The sequence below is a fragment of the Coregonus lavaretus genome, assembly GCF_964263955.1.
Source record: "Coregonus lavaretus genome assembly, contig: HAP1_SCAFFOLD_1892, whole genome shotgun sequence".
Lineage (NCBI taxonomy): Eukaryota > Metazoa > Chordata > Actinopteri > Salmoniformes > Salmonidae > Coregonus > Coregonus lavaretus.
The window spans coordinates 67556-92500 of record NW_028159169.1 but is presented as its reverse complement, the minus strand read 5'-3'; the positions used below and the strand labels follow the sequence as shown (position 1 = coordinate 92500).

General features: G+C 45.1%; 1 long non-coding RNA gene across 1 annotated transcript in view; it reads left to right on the top strand.

Moving 5' to 3' along the window:
• The window catches only part of LOC311123211, a 3438-nt gene extending 277 nt beyond the window's left edge, over nucleotides 1-3161 (top strand). Inside the window, exons 1-2 of the long non-coding RNA XR_014612569.1 lie at nucleotides 1-2561; nucleotides 2614-3161. The exon at nucleotides 1-2561 is cut by the window's left edge and continues 277 nt beyond it. This is a non-coding gene — a long non-coding RNA (uncharacterized lncRNA). The remainder of the gene's footprint in view (nucleotides 2562-2613) is intronic.
• Nucleotides 3162-24945: the final 21784 nt, after the last annotated feature.

Genomic DNA, 24945 nt, shown 5'->3' with positions numbered 1-24945 from the left:
ATAAAGGGTTCTTAAATGTGGCATAACTGTGACATAATCACCAATGTCCCAATATGATATAAACAACTGCTTTATAAAGGATGGTACATGCTCTGAAGGGATGGTACATGCTCTGAAGGATGGTACATGCTCTGAAGGGATGGTACATGCTCTGAAGGATGGTACATGCTCTGAAGGGATGGTACATGCTCTGAAGGATGGTACATGCTCTGAAGGGATGGTACATGCTCTGAAGGGATGGTACATGCTCTGAAGGGATGGTACATGCTCTGAAGGATGGTACATGCTCTGAAGGGATGGCACATGCTCTGAAGGATGGTACATGCTCTGAAGGATGGTACATGCTCTGAAGGATGGTACATGCTCTGAAGGGATGGCACATGCTCTGAAGGATGGTACATGCTCTGAAGGATGGTACATGCTTTGAAGGATGGTACATGCTCTGAAGGATGGTACATGCTCTGAAGGGATGTCGTGTTAGTCACATGACATCTAATCTTGTTCCACCCAAATGAAGGTCTGGTGGACCAACGCATCAAACATGGCCTTAAGGTTCGGTTTAAAATCACATTTTAATTAGATACATTGTGGAAATGGGCAGGGTTTGGCAATAATTATGACTTTTTGACTGTGTTAAGTAGTGACGATGATAAATACTTTACTCAGTATGGTCACTCCCACTAAGGCCACCTCTGAATGGTTGAGAACCCAGGCTTATAGACCATCTCTGAATGGTTGATAACCCAGGCTTATAGACCATCTCTGAATGGTTGATAACCCAGGCTTATAGACCACCTCTGAATGGTTGAGAACCCAGGCTTATAGACCACCTCTGAATGGTTGATAACCCAGGCTTATAGACCACCTCTGAATGGTTGATAACCCAGGCTTATAGACCACCTCTGAATGGTTGAGAACCCAGGCTTATAGACCATCTCTGAATGGTTGATAACCCAGGCTTATAGACCATCTCTGAATGGTTGATAACCCAGGCTTATAGACCATCTCTGAATGGTTGAGAACCCAGGCTTATAGACCACCTCTGAATGGTTGATAACCCAGGCTTATAGACCACCTCTGAATGGTTGAGAACCCAGGCTTATAGACCATCTCTGAATGGTTGAGAACCCAGGCTTATAGACCACCTCTGAATGGTTGATAACCCAGGCTTATAGACCACCTCTGAATGGTTGATAACCCAGGCTTATAGACCACCTCTGAATGGTTGAGAACCCAGGCTTATAGACCATCTCTGAATGGTTGAGAACCCAGGCTTATAGACCACCTCTGAATGGTTGATAACCCAGGCTTATAGACCACCTCTGAATGGTTGATAACCCAGGCTTATAGACCACCTCTGAATGGTTGAGAACCCAGGCTTATAGACCATCTCTGAATGGTTGAGAACCCAGGCTTATAGACCACCTCTGAATGGTTGATAACCCAGGCTTATAGACCACCTCTGAATGGTTGAGAACCCAGGCTTATAGACCATCTCTGAATGGTTGAGAACCCAGGCTTATAGACCACCTCTGAATGGTTGATAACCCAGGCTTATAGACCACCTCTGAATGGTTGAGAACCCAGGCTTATAGACCATCTCTGAATGGTTGAGAACCCAGGCTTATAGACCACCTCTGAATGGTTGAGAACCCAGGCTTATAGACCACCTCTGAATGGTTGATAACCCAGGCTTATAGACCACCTCTGAATGGTTGAGAACCCAGGCTTATAGACCATCTCTGAATGGTTGAGAACCCAGGCTTATAGACCACCTCTGAATGGTTGATAACCCAGGCTTATAGACCACCTCTGAATGGTTGAGAACCCAGGCTTATAGACCATCTCTGAATGGTTGATAACCCAGGCTTATATGTGCTGTGTGTGCAATAGCCTGGGGACAACACTTACCTTGATAAAGACATTCAAAGTGTCTTTCTTCTGGAACCAAGTTACATCTTCCTCAGTCCACAAACCCACACAACAACAACAAGCCATACAACGTGGTGCTGGGTCCAGTCAGGTCTTTAACACAACAATATAACAAGCCATACCGTGGGGTGCTGGGTCCAGTCAGGTCTTTAACACAACAATATAACCAGCCATACCGTGGGGTGCTGGGTCCAGTCAGGTCTTTAACACAACAATATAACAAGCCATACCGTGGGGTGCTGGGTCCAGTCAGGTCTTTAACACAACAATATAACAAGCCATACCGTGGGGTGCTGGGTCCAGTCAGGTCTTTAACACAACAATATAACAAGCCATACCGTGGGGTGCTGGGTCCAGTCAGGTCTTTAACACAACAATATAACAAGCCATACCGTGGGGTGCTTTGTCCAGTCAGGTCTTTAACACAACAACAACAAGCCATACAACGTGGTGCTGGGTCCAGTCAGGTCTTTAACACAACAATATAACAAGCCATACCGTGGGGTGCTGGGTCCAGTCAGGTCTTTAACACAACAATATAACCAGCCATACCGTGGGGTGCTGGGTCCAGTCAGGTCTTTAACACAACAATATAACAAGCCATACCGTGGGGTGCTGGGTCCAGTCAGGTCTTTAACACAACAACAACAAGCCATACCGTGAGGTGCTGGGTCCAGTCAGGTCTTTGACACATTCACCCACTCCCCGCTGAAAGATCAGCCACAAAATGTTGGCACCATTGTAACAGGTTATAATCAAGCCCTGGTCTCCATGGGAACAGAAGAGGAATACCTGGTGTGGTAGTCTCAGGTTGGACTACTCCAAATCATCTTGGTTCTGACACACACAAACTTCGCAGGACCATCAACTATTTAAATACCTCACACCCTACGGTAACCTGAGGATCATGAGACCCGTCATAAATCAGAAGAACGTTCATAACCTATTTATTGACACTTTCTGTAGTGTCCTGTAATACTTAGTTTGAAGTGAGACACCTTCCGTCATTTATAACACATTTACATTTTAGTCATTTACAGACGCTCTTATCCAGAGCGACTTACAGTTACACGTCTATAAAGACTATCATATGACGCTGTACTTACTATGACGTCAGACACCTTTGGTCGTTCATAACACACACATAAAGGCTTAATGATGTAAACGCAAATGTATTAACACTTAACAGCTAAAACAAATAAACATTAAAAAGACATGTTTAAACCATACGTTTCCTTTTATTTGTACATTTTTTAAACAATACAAATACATGACGTTTCAAAGAATTCCAGCAATGCAATTACATGTAACATTACACAGGGCTGTGAATAGTGTAGTTTGTCCCTGAGCTGGAGGACGAATGGTTCTTGCCTCTCTTCCTGCTGGAGGCACTGCTGGAGGACGAATGGTTATTGCCTCTTCCTGCTGGAGGCACTGCATGTTGGTTCCAACCTTACATTAACAACTAAGAAAGTTAGCAGGTCTGTGAGGAAATGCCTTTGTCACACCATCTGGATAAGGGCATTTCTGTGCTGCGCCAGAAACTCTACATGAGAAGATGGAAAACTCCATTCAATTAGTATTATTATTTTCCTCTTTCATTTACAAATCTGATGATGTGACTATGAGACGTGGCTGTATCTAGGGGGATTTGTATTTAGCTGAGCCTGCTTGCTAACTACATTTCGGCTAGCCAGCAATTGCTCTGAAGTCACCGAAATTATTTGAAATAACGATTGAGGTAGCTACAGTATGTAATCTAAGTCAACACGTAACTACTACAAACTAATTGAAATTACAATAAATAAAGGTTAACTTACTTGTTTTTCGCTGTGTGGTGGCAACAACTGACATCTCATTTGCGAACTCATCACATGACCAGCGTCTCGCCAGTAACACTCATAAAGTACTTCCGGGTCACGGAATTTCTTAAATTTTCAAAATAAAAGTCTCACCAATGTTATTTATTTATTTATTTAACCTTTATTTAACCAAGTAAGCCAGTTGAGAACAAGTTCTCATTTACAACTGCGACCTGGCCAAGATAAAGCAAAGCAGTGCGATAAAAACAACAACACAGAGTTACATATGGGGTAAACAAAACATAAAGTCAAAAATACAACAGAAAATATATATACAGTGTGTGCGAATATAGTAAGTTATGGAGGTAAGGCAATAAATAAGCCATAGTGCAAAATAGTTACAATTTCGTATTAACATTGGAATGATAGATGTGCAAAAGATGATGTGCAAATAGAGATACTGGGGTGCAAATTAGCAAAATAAATAACAATATGGGGATGAGGTAGTTGGGTGGGCTAATTTCAGAATGGCTGTGTACAGGTGCAGTGATCGGTAAGCTGCTCTGACAACTGACGCTTAAAGTTATTGACGGAGATAAGAGTCTCCAGCTTCAGAGATTTTTGCAGTTCGTTCCAGTCATTGGCAGCAGAGAACTGAAGGAATGGCGGCCAAAGGAGGTGTTGGCTTTGGGGATGACAAGTGAGATATACCTGCTGGGAAAAAAAATCCAGAAAATCACATTGTAGGATTTTTAATGAATTTACTTGCAAATTATGGTGGAAAATAAGTATTTGGTCACCTACAAACAAGCAAGATTTCTGGCTCTCACAGACCTGTAACTTCTTATTTAAGAGGCTCCTCTGTCCTCCACTCGTTACCTGTATTAATGGCACCTGTTTGAACTTGTTATCAGTATAAAAGACACCTGTCCACAACCTCAAACAGTCACACTCCAAACTCCACTATGGCCAAGACCAAAGAGCTGTCAAAGGACACCAGAAACAAAATTGTAGACCTGCACCAGGCTGGGAAGACTGAATCTGCAATAGGTAAGCAGCTTGGTTTGAAGAAGTCAACTGTGGGAGCAATTATTAGGAAATGGAAGACATACAAGACCACGGATAATCTCCCTCGATCTGGGGCTCCACGCAAGATCTCACCCCGTGGGGTCAAAATGATCACAAGAACGGTGAGCAAAAATCCCAGAACCACACGGGGTGACCTAGTGAATGACCTGCAGAGAGCTGGGACCAAAGTAACAAAGCCTCCCATCAGTAACACACTACGCCGCCAGGGACTCAAATCCTGCAGTGCCAGACGTGTCCCCCTGCTTAAGCCAGTACATGTCCAGGCCCGTCTGAAGTTTGCTAGAGTGCATTTGGATGATCCAGAAGAGGATTGGGAGAATGTCATATGGTCAGATGAAACCAAAATATAACTTTTTGGTAAAAACTTAACTCGTCGTGTTTGGAGGACAAAGAATGCTGAGTTGCATCCAAAGAACACCATACCTACTGTGAAGCATGGGGGTGGAAACATCATGCTTTGGGGCTGATCCGTGTAAAGGAAAGAATGAATGGGGCCATGTATCGTGAGATTTTGAGTGAAAACCTCCTTCCATCAGCAAGGGCATTGAAGATTAAACGTGGCTGGGTCTTTCAGCATGACAATGATCCCAAACACACCGCCCGGGCAACGAAGGAGTGGCTTCGTAAGAAGCATTTCAAGGTCCTGGAGTGGCCTAGCCAGTCTCCAGATCTCAACCCCATAGAAAATCTTTGGAGTCCGTGTTACCCAGCGACAGCCCCAAAACATCACTGCTCTAGAGGAGATCTGCATGGAGGAATGGGCCAAAATACCAGCAACAGTGTGTGAAAACCTTGTGAAGACTTACAGAAAATGTTTGACCTGTGTCATTGCCAACAAAGGGTATATAACAAAGTATTGAGAAACTTTTGTTATTGACCAAATACTTATTTTCCACCATAATTTGCAAATAAATTCATTAAAAATCCTACAATGTGATTTTCTGGATATTTTTTTCTCATTTTGTCTGTCATAGTTGACGTGTACCTATGATGAAAATTACAGGCTTCTCTCATCTTTTTAAGTGGGAGAACTTGCACAATTGGTGGCTGACTAAATACTTTTTCCCCCACTGTATAGATGACCTGGAGCCAGTGTGTTTGGCGACGAATATGTAGTGAGGGCCAGCCAACAAGAGCGTACAGGTCACAATGGTGGGTAGTATATGGGGCTTTGGTGACAAAACGGATGGCACTGTGATAGACTACATCCAATTTGCTGAGTAAAGTGTTGGAGGCTATTTTGTAAATGACATCACCGGAGTCAAGGATCGGTAGGATAGTCAGTTTTTCGAGGGCATGTTTGGCAGCATGAGTGAAGGAGGCTTTGTTGCGAAATAGGAAGCCGATTCTAGATCTAACTTTTGATTGGAGATGCTTAATGTGAGTCTGGAAGGAGAGTTTACAGTTTAACCAGACACCTAGGTATTTGTAGTTGTCCACATACTCTAGGTTAGACCCGTCGAGAGTAGTGATTCTAGTCGGGTGGGCGGGTGCAAGCAGCATTTGGTTGAAGAGCATGCATTTAGTTTTACTAGTGTTTAAGAGCAGTTGGAGGCTACGGAAGGAGTGTTGTATGGCGTTGAAGCTCGTTTGGAGGTTTGTTAACACAGTGTACATTGAAGGGCCAGATGTATACAAAATGGTGTCGTCTGCGTAGAGGTGGATCCGAGCGTCACCAGCAGCAAGAGCAACATCATTGATATACACAGAGAATAAAGTCGACCCGAGAATTGAACCCTGTGGCACCCCCATAGAGACGGCCAGAGGTCCAGACAACAGGCCCTCCGATTTGACACATTGAACTCTATCTGAGAAGTAGTTGGTGAACCAGGCGAGGCAGTCATTTGAGAAACCAATGCTATTTAGTCTGCCAATAAGAATGCGGTGGTTGACAGAGTCGAAAGCCTTGGCCAGGTCGATGAAGACGGCTGCGCAGTACTGTCTTTTATCGATCGCGGTACATAATATTAGCAGTGTCAATAACCATTCATGATATATTCAAAATTATTTGTTCATATTTAAGTGACATTTGCATTACATTTGGGTTTTAAAACATGTTCCAAGGTCGAATAAGTGCCCCCAATGCGAATCACTGTATATGGAATACATATTGGCTTAGAGCAAGAACTGTTCTAGGTGCAGCAGTAAAGGCATTGTAGGGAATACTCAGTAGGGTCTGAAAAATGTATATATGGTGTCATTTCATGGGGCTCTGAATAGTACAGAGTGTTGCTGGCCTTTTACTCCACCCATTCCAATAGTACAGAGTGTTGCTGGCCTTTTACTCCACCCATTCCAATAGTACAGAGTGTTGCTGGCCTTTTACTCCACCCATTCCAATAGTAAAGAGTGTTGCTGGCCTTTTACTCCACCCATTCCAATAGTACAGAGTGTTGCTGGCCTTTTACTCCACCCATTCCAATAGTACAGAGTGTTGCTGGCCTTTTACTCCACCCATTCCAATAGTACAGAGTGTTGCTGGCCTTTTACTCCACCCATTCCAATAGTACAGAGTGTTGCTGGCCTTTTACTCCACCCATTCCAATAGTACAGAGTGTTGCTGGCCTTTTACTCCACCCATTCCAATAGTACAGAGTGTTGCTGGCCTTTTACTCCACCCATTCCATTGGCGGCCATAAACCTAGCATGACATACGGTTATAGATTATTTGTAACATTTATGCAGTGTTTATTTTACATTTACATTTTAGTCATTTAGCTCTTATCCAGAACGACTTACATTATAGTTTTTTTTATTTTTTTATTTTATTTTTTCATACTGGCCCCCCGTGGCAATCGAACCCACAACCCTGGCGTTGCAAATGCCATGCTCTACCAACTGAGCTACATCCCTGCCGGCCATTCCCTCTCCTACCCTGGACGACGCTGGGCCAATTGTGCGCCGCCCCATGGGTCTCCCGGTCATGGCAAAAAAGAAAGAAAAATTCAACTCCATCTTTCATCGAATTAGATGGCTTATTCATCACAAAACCATTTGATGTTACAAATTATTTTAATGATTACTTCATTGGCAAAGTGGGCAAACTTAGGCAGAAAATGCCAACAACGTACAGTGAGCCATCGCATTCATGCATAAAAAAACAAATAATGAAAGAAAAGCCTTGTAAATTTGAATTTTGTAAAGTTAGTGTGGGAGAGGTGGAAAGATTATTGTTATCGATCAATAATGACAAACCTCCTGGCATTGACAACTTAGATGGAAAGCAACTGAGGATGGTAGCTGACTCTATAGCCACTCCTATCTGTCATATCTTTAATCTGAGCCTAGAGGAAAGTCTTTGTCCTCAGGCCTGGAGGGAAGCCAAAGTAATCCCGCTACCCAAGAATAGTAAAGCTGCCTTTACTGGTTCTAACAACAGACCTATCAACAAATTAACAACAGACTTTCAGCATGCTTATAGAGAAGGGCACTCAACATGTACTGCACTGGCACAAATGACTGATGATTGGTTGAAAGAAATTGATAAGAAGATTGTGAGAGTTGTACTGTTAGATGTCAGTGCAGCCTTTGATATTATTGACCATAACCTGTTGAAAAACGTACTGTATGTTTTATGGCTTTTCAACCGCTGCCATATTGTATATTCAGAGCTATCTAACTAATAGAACAGAGGGTTTTCGTTAAAGGAATCTTCTCTAATGTCAAACATGTAAAGTGTGGTGTACCGCAGGGCAGCTCTCTAGGCCCTTTACTCTTTTTTTATATTTTTACCAATGACCTGCCACTGGCAATAAAACAAAGCCTGTGTGTCCATGTATGCTGATGATTCAACCATATTCGTGTCAGCAACCACAGCTAATGAAGTCCCTTACCAAGGATTTGCAATCAGTTTTGGAATGGGTGGCCAGTAATAAACTGGTCCTGAACTCACTACAAAATGAAGGGGAGGGAAGGCCCCGTCCGATCGTAGCTATGCTAACTCACTACAAAATGAAGGGGAGGGAAGGCCCCGTCCGATCGTAGCTATGATGCTAACTCACTACAAAATGAAGGGGAGGGACGGCCCCGTCCGATCGTAGCTATGATGCTAACTCACTACAAAATGAAGGGGAGGGAAGGCCCCGTCCGATCGTAGCTATGATGCTAACTCACTACAAAATGAAGGGGAGGGAAGGCCCCGTCCGATCGTAGCTATGCTAACTCACTACAAAATGAAGGGGAGGGACGGCCCCGTCCGATCGTAGCTATGATGCTAACTCACTACAAAATGAAGGGGAGGGAAGGCCCCGTCCGATCGTAGCTATGATGCTAACTCACTACAAAATGAAGGGGAGGGAAGGCCCCGTCCGATCGTAGCTATGATGCTAACTCACTACAAAATGAAGGGGAGGGAAGGCCCCGTCCGATCGTAGCTATGCTAACTCACTACAAAATGAAGGGGAGGGAAGGCCCCGTCCGATCGTAGCTATGATGCTAACTCACTACAAAATGAAGGGGAGGGACGGCCCCGTCCGATCGTAGCTATGCTAACTCACTACAAAATGAAGGGGAGGGAAGGCCCCGTCCGATCGTAGCTATGATGCTAACTCACTACAAAATGAAGGGGAGGGAAGGCCCCGTCCGATCGTAGCTATGATGCTAACTCACTACAAAATGAAGGGGAGGGAAGGCCCCGTCCGATCGTAGCTATGATAACTCACTACAAAATGAAGGGGAGGGAAGGCCCCGTCCGATCGTAGCTATGATAACTCACTACAAAATGAAGGGGAGGGAAGGCCCCGTCCGATCGTAGCTATGATGCTAACTCACTACAAAATGAAGGGGAGGGAAGGCCCCGTCCGATCGTAGCTATGATGCTAACTCACTACAAAATGAAGGGGAGGGAAGGCTCCGTCCGATCGTAGCTATGATGCTAACTCACTACAAAATGAAGGGGAGGGAAGGCCCCGTCCGATCGTAGCTATGCTAACTCACTACAAAATGAAGGGGAGGGAAGGCCCCGTCCGATCGTAGCTATGATGCTAACTCACTACAAAATGAAGGGGAGGGACGGCCCCGTCCGATCGTAGCTATGCTAACACTACAAAATGAAGGGGAGGGAAGGCCCCGTCCGATGGTAGCTATGCTAACACTACAAAATGAAGGGGAGGGACGGCCCCGTCCGATCGTAGCTATGCTAACACTACAAAATGAAGGGGAGGGAAGGCCCCGTCCGATCGTAGCTATGATGCTAACTCACTACAAAATGAAGGGGAGGGACGGCCCCGTCCGATCGTAGCTATGCTAACTCACTACAAAATGAAGGGGAGGGACGGCCCCGTCCGATCGTAGCTATGATGCTAACTCACTACAAAATGAAGGGGAGGGAAGGCCCCGTCCGATCGTAGCTATGATGCTAACTCACTACAAAATGAAGGGGAGGGACGGCCCCGTCCGATCGTAGCTATGATGCTAACTCACTACAAAATGAAGGGGAGGGAAGGCCCCGTCCGATCGTAGCTATGATGCTAACTCACTACAAAATGAAGGGGAGGGACGGCCCCGTCCGATCGTAGCTATGATGCTAACTCACTACAAAATGAAGGGGAGGGAAGGCCCCGTCCGATCGTAGCTATGATGCTAACTCACTACAAAATGAAGGGGAGGGAAGGCCCCGTCCGATCGTAGCTATGCTAACTCACTACAAAATGAAGGGGAGGGACGGCCCCGTCCGATCGTAGCTATGATGCTAACTCACTACAAAATGAAGGGGAGGGAATGCCCCGTCCGATCGTAGCTATGATGCTAACTCACTACAAAATGAAGGGGAGGGAAGGCCCCGTCCGATCGTAGCTATGATGCTAACTCACTACAAAATGAAGGGGAGGGAAGGCCCCGTCCGATCGTAGCTATGCTAACTCACTACAAAATGAAGGGGAGGGAAGGCCCCGTCCGATCGTAGCTATGATGCTAACTCACTACAAAATGAAGGGGAGGGACGGCCCCGTCCGATCGTAGCTATGCTAACTCACTACAAAATGAAGGGGAGGGAAGGCCCCGTCCGATCGTAGCTATGATGCTAACTCACTACAAAATGAAGGGGAGGGAAGGCCCCGTCCGATCGTAGCTATGATGCTAACTCACTACAAAATGAAGGGGAGGGAAGGCCCCGTCCGATCGTAGCTATGATAACTCACTACAAAATGAAGGGGAGGGAAGGCACCGTACGATCGTAGCTATGATAACTCACTACAAAATGAAGGGGAGGGAAGGCCCCGTCCGATCGTAGCTATGATGCTAACTCACTACAAAATGAAGGGGAGGGAAGGCCCCGTCCGATCGTAGCTATGATGCTAACTCACTACAAAATGAAGGGGAGGGAAGGCTCCGTCCGATCGTAGCTATGATGCTAACTCACTACAAAATGAAGGGGAGGGAAGGCCCCGTCCGATCGTAGCTATGATGCTAACTCACTACAAAATGAAGGGGAGGGAAGGCCCCGTCCGATCGTAGCTATGATGCTAACTCACTACAAAATGAAGGGGAGGGAAGGCCCCGTCCGATCGTAGCTATGATGCTAACTCACTACAAAATGAAGGGGAGGGACGGCCCCGTCCGATCGTAGCTATGCTAACACTACAAAATGAAGGGGAGGGAAGGCCCCGTCCGATGGTAGCTATGCTAACACTACAAAATGAAGGGGAGGGACGGCCCCGTCCGATCGTAGCTATGCTAACACTACAAAATGAAGGGGAGGGAAGGCCCCGTCCGATCGTAGCTATGATGCTAACTCACTACAAAATGAAGGGGAGGGAAGGCCCCGTCCGATCGTAGCTATGATGCTAACTCACTACAAAATGAAGGGGAGGGACGGCCCCGTCCGATCGTAGCTATGCTAACACTACAAAATGAAGGGGAGGGAAGGCCCCGTCCGATGGTAGCTATGCTAACACTACAAAATGAAGGGGAGGGACGGCCCCGTCCGATCGTAGCTATGCTAACACTACAAAATGAAGGGGAGGGAAGGCCCCGTCCGATCGTAGCTATGATGCTAACTCACTACAAAATGAAGGGGAGGGACGGCCCCGTCCGATCGTAGCTATGCTAACTCACTACAAAATGAAGGGGAGGGACGGCCCCGTCCGATCGTAGCTATGATGCTAACTCACTACAAAATGAAGGGGAGGGAAGGCCCCGTCCGATCGTAGCTATGATGCTAACTCACTACAAAATGAAGGGGAGGGACGGCCCCGTCCGATCGTAGCTATGCTAACTCACTACAAAATGAAGGGGAGGGAAGGCCCCGTCCGATCGTAGCTATGATGCTAACTCACTACAAAATGAAGGGGAGGGAAGGCCCCGTCCGATCGTAGCTATGCTAACTCACTACAAAATGAAGGGGAGGGAAGGCCCCGTCCGATCGTAGCTATGATGCTAACTCACTACAAAATGAAGGGGAGGGAAGGCCCCGTCCGATCGTAGCTATGATGCTAACTCACTACAAAATGAAGGGGAGGGACGGCCCCGTCCGATCGTAGCTATGCTAACTCACTACAAAATGAAGGGGAGGGAAGGCCCCGTCCGATCGTAGCTATGATGCTAACTCACTACAAAATGAAGGGGAGGGACGGCCCCGTCCGATCGTAGCTATGATGCTAACTCACTACAAAATGAAGGGGAGGGAAGGCCCCGTCCGATCGTAGCTATGATGCTAACTCACTACAAAATGAAGGGGAGGGACGGCCCCGTCCGATCGTAGCTATGATGCTAACTCACTACAAAATGAAGGGGAGGGAAGGCCCCGTCCGATCGTAGCTATGATGCTAACTCACTACAAAATGAAGGGGAGGGACGGCCCCGTCCGATCGTAGCTATGATGCTAACTCACTACAAAATGAAGGGGAGGGAAGGCCCCGTCCGATCGTAGCTATACTAACTCACTACAAAATGAAGGGGAGGGAAGGCCCCGTCCGATCGTAGCTATGATGCTAACTCACTACAAAATGAAGGGGAGGGAAGGCCCCGTCCGATCGTAGCTATGATGCTAACTCACTACAAAATGAAGGGGAGGGAAGGCCCCGTCCGATCGTAGCTATGATGCTAACTCACTACAAAATGAAGGGGAGGGACGGCCCCGTCCGATCGTAGCTATGATGCTAACTCACTACAAAATGAAGGGGAGGGAAGGCCCCGTCCGATCGTAGCTATGCTAACTCACTACAAAATGAAGGGGAGGGAAGGCCCCGTCCGATCGTAGCTATGATGCTAACTCACTACAAAATGAAGGGGAGGGAAGGCCCCGTCCGATCGTAGCTATGATGCTAACTCACTACAAAATGAAGGGGAGGGAAGGCCCCGTCCGATCGTAGCTATACTAACTCACTACAAAATGAAGGGGAGGGAAGGCCCCGTCCGATCGTAGCTATGATGCTAACTCACTACAAAATGAAGGGGAGGGAAGGCCCCGTCCGATCGTAGCTATGATGCTAACTCACTACAAAATGAAGGGGAGGGACGGCCCCGTCCGATCGTAGCTATGATGCTAACTCACTACAAAATGAAGGGGAGGGACGGCCCCGTCCGATCGTAGCTATGCTAACTCACTACAAAATGAAGGGGAGGGACGGCCCCGTCCGATCGTAGCTATGATGCTAACTCACTACAAAATGAAGGGGAGGGACGGCCCCGTCCGATCGTAGCTATGATGCTAACTCACTACAAAATGAAGGGGAGGGAAGGCCCCGTCTGTTCGTAGCTATTTTTAAATTAATGCAGTATGGAACCGTGGACTTAAAATAAGGTTGGATTTATGGTATTGCAGAATGGGTATGATAACTTATCCTATAACTTATCCTTTTTTATTTAGGCAATATGGACCTTTGGACTATATGGACTTAAAATCAGGTTTTGATTTAGGGAAAGGCGAAGATGTGTAAGGCTGACCCTTTTTCTTTTTGATTGTTTATTTAATTAGAAGATTGTACATTAGAAATACCATTTCTTTTTTGATATGATATGGCCTAATTGTAGAGGTCGGGTATATTATGACATTAGAGGCTGCTGCTGCCTATTGAAATCACTGGCCACTTTAAGAAATGGAACACTAGTCACTTTAATAATGTTTACATATCTTGCATTATTCATCTCATATGTATATACTGCATTCTATAATATTCTACTGTATCTTAGTCCATGCCGCTCTGTCATTGCTCGTCCATATATGTATATATTCTTAAATTCCATTCCTTACTTAGATTTGTGTGTATTGGGTATATGTTGTGAAATTGTTAGATATTACTTGTTAGATATTACTGCACTGTCGGAGCTAGAAGCACAAGCATTTCGCTACACCCGCAATAACATCTGCTAAACACGTGTATGTGACAAATAAAATGTGATTTGATTTGATTTAAAAGCTGTTATCTAGTGCAGCCCGTGTTCGCGGATGTGAATTCGGAACGATTACCTTTTAAGATATAAACTTCATAAATATGAATAGATCTAATGTAGGATTGTCACGATCGTTGACGAACGAGAAGGACCAAGGCGCAGCGTGATATGCATTCATGTTTATTTATATTGAATAAACACCACAAAAAAACAACAAATGAAACGTGAAGTCCGAGGTAGACAAACAACATACCTCACACGGAACAAGATCCCACAACCCACTAGTGCCAATAGGCTGCCTAAGTATGGTCCCCAATCAGAGACAACGAGCGACAGCTGCCTCTGATTGGGAACCACACCGGCCAAACCTAGAAATACACATACTAGAACATCAACATAGAAATATACAACATAGAACATACACACCCTGACTCAACATATACGAGTCCCTTGAGTCAGGGCGTGACAAGGATAAAGGATTATAGAATTAAAAACCTGCCCAGGTTCTCTGGAGTAGGCCGATATGATCCTAAAATAATTGCTGTCATTATCTTTTTACATTAAAAAGATACATCTCAATATTAAACATGTAATTGACATATTATTCTTCTGATACACACCGGCAAATGGATTAGGTATTGTCAACAGGGTTGTTGTCTCTATTAGTGGGTGGCGGGCTGGTTAACACTGGGATAAACTGATTAAAGTTAACGGTAGAACCCAACACAATAACTGGCTTATGGAAGCACTTCTCTAAGCGAGAGGTATATTATATATTTCTATATAATCAATTTAAGCTACCGTTTATATCGTTGATCCTAATGATATAGGCCGAGGTGTAGAACAGCCGAGGTGATAGAGCACCGACCCTGGAATAAGAACTAAATGTGTGTGTGGAGAGAGGGTTGGCTTTACAGGTCTGCTGTACTGTCAGTACTGCATGTATTCTTGGCTATCGTTCCATGGCTGTGTCAGGGTCGATTGTAAGTTAAACTTAGGTATTCCTTTATGGGTAGTGTGATGCCTAAGATGAATTTTTACTGGCAGTCATTAGAATCGATGTTACTTTTTCCTTCTTCCTTTTTGTGGGAATAAAACAGGATATAATGAAGACTACATGTATTAATGGACATAAAGGACTGGTCTGGTGATATATATAGACGCTAATGCTAATAGCCAATCAGATCCAATGAACTGAGCAGGCTGGTCTGACATGCTAATAGCCAATCAGATCCAATGAACTGAGCAGGCTGGTCTGACATGCTAATAGCCAATCAGATCCAATGAACTGAGCAGGCTGGTCTGACATGCTAATAGCCAATCAGATCCAATGAACTGAGCAGGCTGGTCTGACATGCTAATAGCCAATCAGATCCAATGAACTGAGCAGGCTGGTCTGACATGCTAATAGCCAATCAGATCCAATGAACTGAGCAGGCTGGTCTGACATGCTAATAGCCAATCAGATCCAATGAACTGAGCAGGCTGGTCTGACATGCTAATAGCCAATCAGATCCAATGAACTGAGCAGGCTGGTCTGAGATGCTTATAGCCAATTAGATCCAATGAACTGAGCAGGCTGGTCTGACATGCTTATAGCCAATCAGATCCAATGAACTGAGCAGGCTGGTCTGACATGCTAATAGCCAATCAGATCCAATGAACTGAGCAGGCTGGTCTGACATGCTAATAGCCAATCAGATCCAATGAACTGAGCAGGCTGGTCTGACATGCTTATAGCCAATCAGATCCAATGAACTGAGCAGGCTGGTCTGAGATGCTTATAGCCAATCAGATCCAATGAACTGAGCAGGCTGGTCTGACATGCTAATAGCCAATCAGATCCAATGAACTGAGCAGGCTGGTCTGACATGCTAATAGCCAATCAGATCCAATGAACTGAGCAGGCTGGTCTGACATGCTTATAGCCAATCAGATCCAATGAACTGAGCAGGCTGGTCTGACATGCTAATAGCCAATCAGATCCAATGAACTGAGCAGGCTGGTCTGACATGCTTATAGCCAATCAGATCCAATGAACTGAGCAGGCTGGTCTGAGATGCTTATAGCCAATCAGATCCAATGAACTGAGCAGGCTGGTCTGACATGCTAATAGCCAATCAGATCCAATGAACTGAGCAGGCTGGTCTGACATGCTAATAGCCAATCAGATCCAATGAACTGAGCAGGCTGGTCTGACATGCTTATAGCCAATCAGATCCAATGAACTGAGCAGGCTGGTCTGACATGCTAATAGCCAATCAGATCCAATGAACTGAGCAGGCTGGTCTGACATGCTTATAGCCAATCAGATCCAATGAACTGAGCAGGCTGGTCTGAGATGCTTATAGCCAATCAGATCCAATGAACTGAGCAGGCTGGTCTGACATGCTAATAGCCAATCAGATCCAATGAACTGAGCAGGCTGGTCTGACATGCTAATAGCCAATCAGATCCAATAAACTGAGCAGGCTGGTCTGACATGCTAATAGCCAATCAGATCCAATAAACTGAGCAGGCTGGTCTGACATGCTTATAGCCAATCAGATCCAATGAACTGAGCAGGCTGGTCTGACATGCTAATAGCCAATCAGATCCAATGAACTGAGCAGGCTTGTCTGACATGCTACCACTTTACCAAGGTTTTTTTTTTTGGGGGGGGGGGGGGGGGGTTGGGGTAAGGGGGGGTATAAGGATTACTTTATCCTATCCCAGGTATTCCTTAAAGAGGTGGGGTTTCAAATGTCTCCGGAAGGTGGTGAGTGACTCCGCTGTCCTGGCGTCGTGAGGGAGCTTGTTCCACCATTGGGGTGCCAGAGCAGCGAACAGTTTTGACTGGGCTGAGCGGGAACTATGCTTCCGCAGAGGTAGGGGAGCCAGCAGGCCAGAGGTGGATGAACGCAATGCCCTCGTTTGGGTGTAGGGACTGATCAGAGCCTGAAGGTACGGAGGTGCCGTTCCCCTCACAGCTCCGTAGGCAAGCACCATGGTCTTGTAGCAGATGCGAGCTTCAACTGGAAGCCAGTGGAGTGTGCGGAGGAGCGGGGTGACGTGAGAGAACTTGGGAAGGTTGAACACCAGACGGGCTGCGGCATTCTGGATGAGTTGTAGGGGTTTAATGGCACAGGCAGGGAGCCCAGCCAACAGCGAGTTGCAGTAATCCAGACGGGAGATGACAAGTGCCTGGATTAGGACCTGTGCCGCTTCCTGTGTAAGGCAGGGTCGTACTCTCCGAATGTTGTAGAGCATGAACCTACAGGATCGGGTCACCGCCTTGATGTTAGCGGAGAACGACAGGGTGTTGTCCAGGGTCACGCCAAGGCTTTTTGCACTCTGGGAGGAGGACACAACAGAGTTGTCAACCGTGATGGCGAGATCATGGAACGGGCAGTCCTTCCCCGGGAGGAAGAGCAGCTCCGTCTTGCCAAGGTTCAGCTTGAGGTGGTGATCCGTCATCCATACTGATATGTCTGCCAGACATGCAGAGATGCGATTCGCCACCTGGTTATCAGAAGGGGGAAAGGAGAAGATTAGTTGTGTGTCGTCAGCGTAGCAATGATAGGAGAGGCCATGTGAGGATATGACAGAGCCAAGTGACTTGGTGTATAGCGAGAATAGGAGAGGGCCTAGAACTGAGCCCTGGGGGACACCAGTGGTGAGAGCACGTGGTGCGGAGACAGCTTCTCGCCACGCCACTTGGTAGGAGCGACCGGTCAGGTAGGACGCAATCCAAGAGTGAGCCGCGCCGGAGATGCCCAGCTCGGAGAGGGTGGAGAGGAGGATCTGATGGTTCACAGTATCAAAGGCAGCAGACAGGTCTAGAAGGACAAGAGCAGAGGAGAGAGAGTTAGCTTTAGCAGTGCGGAGAGCCTCCGTGACACAGAGAAGAGCAGTCTCAGTTGAATGACCAGTCTTGAAACCTGACTGGTTTGGATCAAGAAGGTCATTCTGAGAGAGATAGCAAGAGAGTTGGCTAAAGACGGCACGCTCAATAGTTTTGGAGAGAAAAGAAAGAAGGGATACTGGTCTGTAGTTGTTGACATCAGAGGGATCGAGTGTTGGTTTTTTGAGAAGGGGTGCAACTCTCGCTCTCTTGAAGACGGAAGGGACATAGCCAGCGATCAAGGATGAGTTGATCAGCGAGGTGAGGTAAGGGAGAAGGTCACCGGAGATGGTCTGGAGAAGAGAGGAGGGGATAGGGTCAAGCGGGCAGCTTTAGGACACAAAGACACGTCATGAGTCAGGGAGATGCATCATGGGAGATGGTCTGATGGTCTTAGTGACAACAGACCTACAGTTGAAGTCGGAAGTTTACATACACCTTAGCCAAATACATTTAAACTCAGTTTTTCACAATTCCTGACATTTCATCCTAGTAAAAATGCTCTGTCTTAGATCAGTTAGGATCACCACTTTATTTTAAGAATGTGAAATGTCAGAATAATAGTAGAGAGAATGATTTATTTCAGCTTTTATTTCTTTCATCACATTCCCAGTGGGTCAGAAGTTTACATACACTCAATTAGTATTTGGTAGCATTGCCTTTAAATTGTTTAACTTGGGTCAAACGTTTTGGGTAGCCTTCCACAAGCTTCCCACAATAAATTGGGTGAATTTTGGCCCATTCCTCCTGACAGAGCTGGTGTAACTGAGTCAGGTTTGTAGGCCTCCTTGCTCGCACACGCTTTTTCAGTTCTGCCCACACATTTTTTATAGGATTGAGGTCAGGGCTTTGTGATGGCCACTCCAATACCTTGACTTTGTTGTCCTTAAGCCATTTTGCCACAACTTTGGAAGTATGCTTGGGGTCATTGTCCATTTGGAAGACCATTTGCGACCATGCTTTAACTTCCTGACTGATGTCTTGAGGTGTTGCTTCAATATATCCACATCATTTTCCTTCCTCATGATGCCATCTATTTTGTGAAGTGAAATTTCTGGAGTGGTTGAAAAACAAGGTTTAATGACTGCAACCTAAGTGTATGTTAACTTCCGACCTCAACTGTATATGGGGCATACAACAATCTCAGCTCTGTAGATTTTGCTGCGAAGAGACAGAATCACTAGATCATTTATTCTGGTATTGCCCCTATGTAGCATGTTTCTGGTCACAGGTTCAGGAATGGTACATTCACTTAAAATGAGCCTTACAAATAGCAGTGTTGGGCGATTTGGAAAGCTGCAGTCAGTCAATAAATAATATAATAATACTCGTAGGAAAGGTTTTCATCTTTAGCTCACAATCTATGGATACTATACGATTAGAAAGGTTCCACATTGATGTAAAACATCACAGCACAATTGAAAAATATACGGCACATGGAAACCATGGAAACCAAACGAGGGTGCTGTGGTGATAGGTGGGATGAGCTGAGAATGGCTGAAGGGTGGGATTAAAGAGTTTATGTTTGGTAATGTATTATTGTTATATGATTGCTGTATATAAAAGTACCATGTATGTAAAATGTATGTATATGTAGCAGAAAAGCTGTAAAACAAAACAAAAAATATATTTATCCTCCAAAGAGGAGGGGTTAATAATATATATATTTGTATTTATTTAAAGGGCTGCAGGCTTAGTTTTGTCTTATCTTGATTATTGTCCAGTCATGTGGTCAAGTGCTGCAAAGAAAGACCTAGTTAAGCTGCATCTGGCCCAGAACAGAGCGCCACCTCTTCGGGAAACGAGAAATGAGTGCATGGAACTCCCTTCCATCTTATATAGTGCATGGAACTCCCTTCCATCTTATATAGTGCATGGAACTCCCTTCCATCTTATATAGTGCAAATGAACAGCAAACATGGTTTCAAAAAACAAATAAAGCAACACGTCACGGCACAACGCTTCTCCTCCATGTGACCTACTTGTTGTGTCTATGGACTGACATGTAAAGTGGCTTGTGAAAGTATTCACCCCCCTTGGGATTAGTATTCACCCCCCTTGGGATTAGTATTCACCCCCCTTGGGATTTTTCCTATTTTGTTGCCTTACAACCTAAAATTAAAAATGATTTTTTGGGGGTTTGTATCATTTGATTTACACAACATACCTACCACTTTGAAGAAGCAAAATATTTTTTGGGTGAAACAAACAAGAAATAAGACTAAAAAACAGAAAACTTGAGTGTGCATAACTATTCACCCCCCCAAAGTCAATACTTTGTAGAGCTCCTTTTGCAGCAATTACAGCTGCAAGTGTCTGGGGTATGTCTCTATAAGCTTGGCACATCTAGCCATTGGGATTTTTGCCCATTCTTCAAGGCAAAACTGCTCCAGCTCCTTCAAGTTGGATGGGTTGCGCTGGTGTACAGCAATCTTTAAGTCATACCCCAGATTTTCAATTGGATTGAGGTCTGGGCTTTGACTAGGTCATTCCAAGACATTTAAATGTTTCCCCTTAAACCACTCGAGTGTTGCTTTAGCAGTATGCTTAGGGTCATTGTCCTGCTGGAAGGTGAACCTCTGTCCCAGTCTCAAATCTCTGGAAGACTGAAACAGGTTTCCCTCAAGAACTTCCCTGTATTTAGCGCCATCCATCATTCCTTCAATTCTGACCAGTTTCCCAGTCCCTGCCGATAAAAACATGGTGTCCCTGCCGATATGGTGTTCATAGCGTTCTCCTTGATGGCCAAAAAGTTCATCTGACCAGAGTACCTTCTTCCATATGTTTGGGGAGTCTCCCACATGGCTTTTGGCGAACACCAAATGTGTTTGCTTATTTTCTTCTTTAAGCAATGGCTTTTTTCTGGCCACTCTTCCGTAAAGCCCAGCTCTGTGGAGTGTACGGCTTAAAGTGGTCCTATGGACAGATACTCCAATCTCCGCTGTGGAGCTTTGCAGCTCCTTCAGGGTTATCTTTGGTCTCTTTGTTGCCTCGCTGATTAATGCCCTCCTTGCCTGGTCCGTGAGTTTTGGTGGGCGGCCCTCTCTTGGCAGGTTTGTTGTGGTGCCATATTCTTTCCATTTTTTAATAATGGATTTAATAGTGCTCTGTGGGATTTTCAAAGTTTCTGATATTTTTTTATAACCCAACCCTGATCTGTACTTCTCCACAACTTTGTCCCTGACCTGTTTGGAGAGCTCCTTGGTCTTCATGGTGTCGCTTGCTTGATGGTGCCCCTTGCTTAGTGGTGTTGCAGACTCTGGGACCTTTTAGAACAGGTGTATATATACTGAGATCATGTGACAGATCATGTGGCACTTAGATTGCACACAGGTGGACTTTATTTAACGAATTATGTGACTTCTGAAGGTAATTGGTTGCACCAGATCTTATTTAGGGGCTTTTTAGCAAAGGGGGTGAATACATATGCACGCACCCGTTTTCCGTTGTTTATTTTTTAGAATTTCTTGAATTTGTTTTGGTTTCACTTCACCAATTCGGACTATTTTGTGTATGTCCATTACATGAAATCCAAATAAAAATCAATTTAAATTACAGGTTGTAATGCAACAAAATAGGAAAAACGGCAAGGGGGATGAATTATTTTGCAAGGCACTGTATGTGGAACTGATATTTGCACACACACAGGATCGGGTCACCGCCTTGATGTTAGCGGAGAACGACAGGGTGTTGTCCAGGGTCACGCCAAGGCTTTTTGCACTCTGGGAGGAGGACACAACAGAGTTGTCAACCGTGATGGCGAGATCATGGAACGGGCAGTCCTTCCCCGGGAGGAAGAGCAGCTCCGTCTTGCCAAGGTTCAGCTTGAGGTGGTGATCCGTCATCCATACTGATATGTCTGCCAGACATGCAGAGATGCGATTCGCCACCTGGTTATCAGAAGGGGGAAAGGAGAAGATTAGTTGTGTGTCGTCAGCGTAGCAATGATAGGAGAGGCCATGTGAGGATATGACAGAGCCAAGTGACTTGGTGTATAGCGAGAATAGGAGAGGGCCTAGAACTGAGCCCTGGGGGACACCAGTGGTGAGAGCACGTGGTGCGGAGACAGCTTCTCGCCACGCCACTTGGTAGGAGCGACCGGTCAGGTAGGACGCAATCCAAGAGTGAGCCGCGCCGGAGATGCCCAGCTCGGAGAGGGTGGAGAGGAGGATCTGATGGTTCACAGTATCAAAGGCAGCAGACAGGTCTAGAAGGACAAGAGCAGAGGAGAGAGAGTTAGCTTTAGCAGTGCGGAGAGCCTCCGTGACACAGAGAAGAGCAGTCTCAGTTGAATGACCAGTCTTGAAACCTGACTGGTTTGGATCAAGAAGGTCATTCTGAGAGAGATAGCAAGAGAGTTGGCTAAAGACGGCACGCTCAATAGTTTTGGAGAGAAAAGAAAGAAGGGATACTGGTCTGTAGTTGTTGACATCAGAGGGATCGAGTGTTGGTTTTTTGAGAAGGGGTGCAACTCTCGCTCTCTTGAAGACGGAAGGGACATAGCCAGCGATCAAGGATGAGTTGATCAGCGAGGTGAGGTAAGGGAGAAGGTCACCGGAGATGGTCTGGAGAAGAGAGGAGGGGATAGGGTCAAGCGGGCAGCTTTAGGACACAAAGACACGTCATGAGTCAGGGAGATGCATCATGGGAGATGGTCTGATGGTCTTAGTGACAACAGACCTACAGTTGAAGTCGGAAGTTTACATACACCTTAGCCAAATACATTTAAACTCAGTTTTTCACAATTCCTGACATTTCATCCTAGTAAAAATGCTCTGTCTTAGATCAGTTAGGATCACCACTTTATTTTAAGAATGTGAAATGTCAGAATAATAGTAGAGAGAATGATTTATTTCAGCTTTTATTTCTTTCATCACATTCCCAGTGGGTCAGAAGTTTACATACACTCAATTAGTATTTGGTAGCATTGCCTTTAAATTGTTTAACTTGGGTCAAACGTTTTGGGTAGCCTTCCACAAGCTTCCCACAATAAATTGGGTGAATTTTGGCCCATTCCTCCTGACAGAGCTGGTGTAACTGAGTCAGGTTTGTAGGCCTCCTTGCTCGCACACGCTTTTTCAGTTCTGCCCACACATTTTTTATAGGATTGAGGTCAGGGCTTTGTGATGGCCACTCCAATACCTTGACTTTGTTGTCCTTAAGCCATTTTGCCACAACTTTGGAAGTATGCTTGGGGTCATTGTCCATTTGGAAGACCATTTGCGACCATGCTTTAACTTCCTGACTGATGTCTTGAGGTGTTGCTTCAATATATCCACATCATTTTCCTTCCTCATGATGCCATCTATTTTGTGAAGTGAAATTTCTGGAGTGGTTGAAAAACAAGGTTTAATGACTGCAACCTAAGTGTATGTTAACTTCCGACCTCAACTGTATATGGGGCATACAACAATCTCAGCTCTGTAGATTTTGCTGCGAAGAGACAGAATCACTAGATCATTTATTCTGGTATTGCCCCTATGTAGCATGTTTCTGGTCACAGGTTCAGGAATGGTACATTCACTTAAAATGAGCCTTACAAATAGCAGTGTTGGGCGATTTGGAAAGCTGCAGTCAGTCAATAAATAATATAATAATACTCGTAGGAAAGGTTTTCATCTTTAGCTCACAATCTATGGATACTATACGATTAGAAAGGTTCCACATTGATGTAAAACATCACAGCACAATTGAAAAATATACGGCACATGGAAACCATGGAAACCAAACGAGGGTGCTGTGGTGATAGGTGGGATGAGCTGAGAATGGCTGAAGGGTGGGATTAAAGAGTTTATGTTTGGTAATGTATTATTGTTATATGATTGCTGTATATAAAAGTACCATGTATGTAAAATGTATGTATATGTAGCAGAAAAGCTGTAAAACAAAACAAAAAATATATTTATCCTCCAAAGAGGAGGGGTTAATAATATATATATTTGTATTTATTTAAAGGGCTGCAGGCTTAGTTTTGTCTTATCTTGATTATTGTCCAGTCATGTGGTCAAGTGCTGCAAAGAAAGACCTAGTTAAGCTGCATCTGGCCCAGAACAGAGCGCCACCTCTTCGGGAAACGAGAAATGAGTGCATGGAACTCCCTTCCATCTTATATAGTGCATGGAACTCCCTTCCATCTTATATAGTGCATGGAACTCCCTTCCATCTTATATAGTGCATGGAACTCCCTTCCATCTTATATAGTGCAAATGAACAGCAAACATGGTTTCAAAAAACAAATAAAGCAACACGTCACGGCACAACGCTTCTCCTCCATGTGACCTACTTGTTGTGTCTATGGACTGACATGTAAAGTGGCTTGTGAAAGTATTCACCCCCCTTGGGATTAGTATTCACCCCCCTTGGGATTAGTATTCACCCCCCTTGGGATTTTTCCTATTTTGTTGCCTTACAACCTAAAATTAAAAATGATTTTTTGGGGGTTTGTATCATTTGATTTACACAACATACCTACCACTTTGAAGAAGCAAAATATTTTTTGGGTGAAACAAACAAGAAATAAGACTAAAAAACAGAAAACTTGAGTGTGCATAACTATTCACCCCCCCAAAGTCAATACTTTGTAGAGCTCCTTTTGCAGCAATTACAGCTGCAAGTGTCTGGGGTATGTCTCTATAAGCTTGGCACATCTAGCCATTGGGATTTTTGCCCATTCTTCAAGGCAAAACTGCTCCAGCTCCTTCAAGTTGGATGGGTTGCGCTGGTGTACAGCAATCTTTAAGTCATACCCCAGATTTTCAATTGGATTGAGGTCTGGGCTTTGACTAGGTCATTCCAAGACATTTAAATGTTTCCCCTTAAACCACTCGAGTGTTGCTTTAGCAGTATGCTTAGGGTCATTGTCCTGCTGGAAGGTGAACCTCTGTCCCAGTCTCAAATCTCTGGAAGACT